General features: G+C 33.9%; 1 protein-coding gene across 1 annotated transcript in view; it reads right to left on the bottom strand.

Annotated features, from left to right (window-relative positions):
- LOC133663544 (cGMP-inhibited 3',5'-cyclic phosphodiesterase 3A-like) overlaps positions 1 to 5000 on the bottom strand; it is a 72190-nt gene that overhangs the window by 18094 nt on the left and 49096 nt on the right. The window lies entirely within an intron of this gene.

The following is a 5000-nucleotide window of genomic DNA, read 5'->3' on the forward strand; positions in this document are numbered from 1 at the left end:
CAAGGTTGCCTACATCAAATCATGGCACCTTCTACATCCCTGTTGTGACTACCAAGAGAGTAAACATTGGGAAACTTAGCCACCCTGCTAACCTAAACAATCTCATTCCTATTATCTCCAAATCAAAGCCAACATCGAAGCCTGTCAATAACACCATCAGGATGGGTCTGCTCAATGTCAGGTCTCTGAATAGCAAATCATTTTTAGTCAATGATTTTATTAGCACTTCTAAACTTGACTTTATGTTTTTAACTGAAACATGGCTGGAACAAAATAACAGTGCAAGCATTCTGATCGAGACAGCACCCCCCAACTATAACTTCATTGATATATGTAGATCGGGGAAAAGAGGTGGAGGGGTTGCTGCTATATTTAAAAACATGTTTCAGGGGAAACAGATGTCACTCGGTGAGTTTACATCATTTGAATACCTGTGTGCTGTGTTGAAATGCTCTCCCAAAATTCTCTTGTTAATTATCTACAGGCCACCTAAATATTCTGCAAATTTTTTTGATGATTTTACTGAACTATTGTCTAGCATCTCCACTGACTTTGACTGCCTGGTTATAACTGATGATTTTAATTTTCATATTGACGATTTAAATGACAAGGGCGCAAAAGAACTTTTTACTATTTTAGACACATTTGAACTGTCTCAACATGTGAAAGAGGCTACACATTATAAGGGACACACCCTGGACCTGATTATCACAAAAGGTCTCAATGTTTCTGATGTTCTTGTGATTGATCCTTCATTGTCTGATCATTTCTGTGTTTTCTTTAATATTTCTGTAATCCCGGACACACAAACAGAATCAAAGAATGTCAAAAAGCGGTACATAAATGAACATGCTAATGTCCTCTTTAAAAACGCCATCTCCTCACTACCACCTCTAAACCCATGTCATGCTGATGATCTTGTAAGCAACTTTAATTCCAAAATTGTGAATATCATAGATATCATTGCACCTGTTACAGTTAAAACGATTTCTGGCAAGCAAAAGGCACCCTGGAGAAAATCTGCTGCTGTAACAGCCCAGAGAAGAGAGTGCAGGAAGGCTGAACGAATCTGGCGGAATACAAAACTTCATATTCACCATGACATCTATAAAGAGAGCCTCCAGGCCTACAATTTAGTCTTAAAAAGTGCTAGAGAAACATTCTTCTCCAATATCATAAACAGCAACACAAATAAGGCCAAAACCCTATTCACAATCGTTGACAGACTGACTAAACCCCCAACTCAAATACCAGCCGAACTCCATTCCACGCAGAAATGCAATGACTTTGCATTCTTTTATACTGATAAAATTGAAGGCATCAGACGCACCATCAATATCTCAAGTAAAAAAGTTGGATCACCACCCCATTTAGGCAAAAGTAACACAGCAATGATGGCAAGCTTTAATGCCATAGACTCTAAAACTCTAGTGGAAACGGTGACAGCTCTAAAGTCATCCACCTGCTGCCTTGATGTTTTACCTACCAACTTCTTTAAGAATGTTTTTGACTGCCTATCAACAGACATCTTGCAAATAGTTAATAATTCTATTAAATCGGGCAATTTCCCGAAGGCTTTCAAAACTGCAGTCATTAAACCTCTTCTAAAAAAGCAGAGCCTAGATGCCTCTGTTATCAACAACTACAGACCAATTTCAAATCTACCATTCATAAGTAAAATAATTGAGAAAGTTGTCCTCCAACAACTAAATCACTTCTTGGCTTCTACTGGCTGCCACAACAACTTCCAGTCAGGATTTCGACCTCTTCATAGCACAGAGACGGCCCTTCTTAAAGTTATAAATGACATCCGTCTAAACACAGACTCTGGCAAAACTTCAGTATTAATGCTTTTGGACCTCAGTGCTGCATTTGACACTGTCGACCACTCAATACTTTTGGACAGGTTGGAAAACTGGGTGGGGATCTCAGGCACAGTTTTAAGCTGGTTCAAGTCATATCTACAAGATAGGAACTATTTTGTTTCCATTGGTGACTTTGTATCAGAACCAACCAACGTAACGTGTGGAGTCCCCCAAGGTTCAATCTTGGGGCCGACTTTATTTAACATCTATATGCTCCCACTAGGACAAATCATGCTAAATAATAACATTGACCATCATTGCTATGCCGATGACACCCAAATCTATGTAGCGCTATCACCAAATGACTATCGCCCCATAGATCTTCTGTGGCAGTGCATTGAGCAAGTCAAACACTGGATGTGCCAAAATTTCCTACAACTAAATGAAGATAAAACTGAGATAATTGTTTTTGGTGCTAAAAAAGAAAGGTTTAAAGTCATCCAACACCTTCAATCACTGTCCCTGAAAACCTCAAATAAAGCCAGAAATCTTGGGGTTATTTTAGATTCTGATTTACATTTCGACAGTCACATCAAATCAGTAACAAAATCGGCCTACTATCACCTCAAAAATGTAAAAAGACTTAGAGGGCTCATGTCAGCTCAAGACTTAGAAAAACTTGTACATGCCTTTATTACCAGTAGGCTAGACTATTGTAATGGTCTCCTTGCAGGTCTTCCCAAAAAAACTGTCAGGCAGCTACAGCTTGTTCAGAACGCTGCTGCTAGAGTTCTAACAAAGACCAAAAAATGTGAGCACATTACACCAATTCTTAAATCCTTACATTGGCTCCCTGTACATCAGAGAATAGATTTCAAAATCCTCCTGCTCACATATAAATCACTACATGGTCTAGGGCCCAAGTATATCACTGATATGCTCCCACTATATACGCCCTCTAGATCACTAAGATCTTCTGAGACCAATCTGTTAGCGGTTCCAAGAGTAAACTCAAATCAAGGGAGATCATCATTCAGTCACTATGCAACACATAGCTGGAATAAACTTCCTGAAGATGTCAGACTCTCCCCAACTCTCACTACTTTTAAAACTAGACTGAAGACTTTTATGTTCACCTTAGCTTTCAGCTGAATCTTTTAATCTTTTAACTTTTAACGTCTGCACTGTTCTTATTTTTATTGTCTGCATTTTAATTTTGCTTTTATTTTCTTTCATTTCACTTTGTTGTCTGTGAAGCACTTTGAGTCTGCCTTGTGTATGAAAAGCGCTATACAAATAAAGTTGCCTTGCCTTGCCTTGCCTTGCCTATATATATATATATATATATATATATATATATGTTTTATTTCTGATATTAAGTTGCAAATACAGTTGAAAGTCCAAGACGTTAGGTGGCAGTTGTTTTTGTTTTGTTTGTTGCGCCCTAGAAAGTGTTAACACTGTAGGTACTGTACTTTTTTTTAAGGCACCAGTTGTTTGAATGTAACGTGCATCTTAGTTGTAGTTTTCACTAACAAATTTGGAGGTGTCAAAATCGCCATGTAAAATCGCTAATGCTAATCAGTAGTATGTCAATAGCAAAGCCAATGTATATTAGCGTCAAGCTAGCAAATTTTTTGGAAAAGTGGAGCGTTTTTGGAGTCATTTGCTTTGAAAATTGCAGCATTACCTAGAGGTAGTTTGGCCGATTCCACTCTCAGTGCTGCTGGAGTGGTCGCCAAGTGCCAAAGTGCGTGAATCGGTGCTCGGTGGAATCGGATTCGGTACTCACCCCTCGTGTATGAATATACTGTATATATGTATGTATGTATATATGTATATATATATTTGTGTGTATATATTTATGAATATACATGTATGTACACAGGTATATATATGTATGTATACATGTATGTATACATGTATGAATATATATGTATGTATATATGTATGAATATATATATGTATGTATGTATGTATGTATATATGTATGTATGTATTTATATATATATATGTATATACTATATGTATGAATAAATACAGTATATGTATGTGTATATGTATGAATGTATACAGTATATGTATGTATATATGTATGAATATATACAGTATATATATATGTATAAATATACTGTATGTATTCATGTATGAATATATATATATGTATGTATATATGTATGAATATATATATGTATGTATATATGAATGTATATATGTATGAATATATATGTCTGAATATATACAGTATATGTATGTGTATATGTATGAATATATACAGTATATGTATGTGTATATGTATGTATATACGTATGAATATATACAGTATATATATACGTATGAATATACTGTATATATGTATGTATGTATATATGTATGAATATGAATGTATGTATATACTGTATATATATATTTGTATGTATATATTTATGAATATATATGTATGTATACATGTATGAATATATATATGTATGTATGAATATATATATGTATGTATATATGTATGAATATATCCAGTATATGTATGTATACATATATGAATATATACAGTATATGTATGTGTATATGTATGTATATATGTATGAATATATACAGTATATGTATGTGTATATGTATGTATATATACAGTATATGTACATATGTATATATGTATGAATATATATATACACATATATATATATATATATATATATATATATATATATATATATATATATATATATATATATATATTTACATTTCTTCCTTGTTCTCTTTCATTACGTACAATTGTTTCATCAAAACAAAGTCAATAGTAAACAATAACTAAATAAAAAACTGTTTTCTACGACTCACTGATGTCTTTAATTGTTTTATAAAAAATGTTTAATTTGATTTTTACTTGTTTCATTTTAAAAATGCTTGTCATTTAATACTTGTTATTGTTTATTTTCATGTGCAGCACTCTGGAAACAGTTGTGTCGTTAGTAGTACTTTATAAATGAACGGGATTGGATTGGATTCATTCGAATGTGTATCAGCTTGCGCTCGCTGTGTTACATGATTAGCCTTGTCCTCCAGTGATAATGCTACTTAAGATACTAAGAAATGCAGTGGATTTTTGGCACATCCCTAATATTATTAGATTTAGGGTTGAAATTTACAAGTTCCAACAAGCAGTTGGTTAAAAAATGGCCCTTTTATAGGATGTATATAATG

This window comes from Entelurus aequoreus, linkage group LG13 (genome assembly GCF_033978785.1).
Source record: "Entelurus aequoreus isolate RoL-2023_Sb linkage group LG13, RoL_Eaeq_v1.1, whole genome shotgun sequence".
Taxonomy (NCBI): domain Eukaryota; kingdom Metazoa; phylum Chordata; class Actinopteri; order Syngnathiformes; family Syngnathidae; genus Entelurus; species Entelurus aequoreus.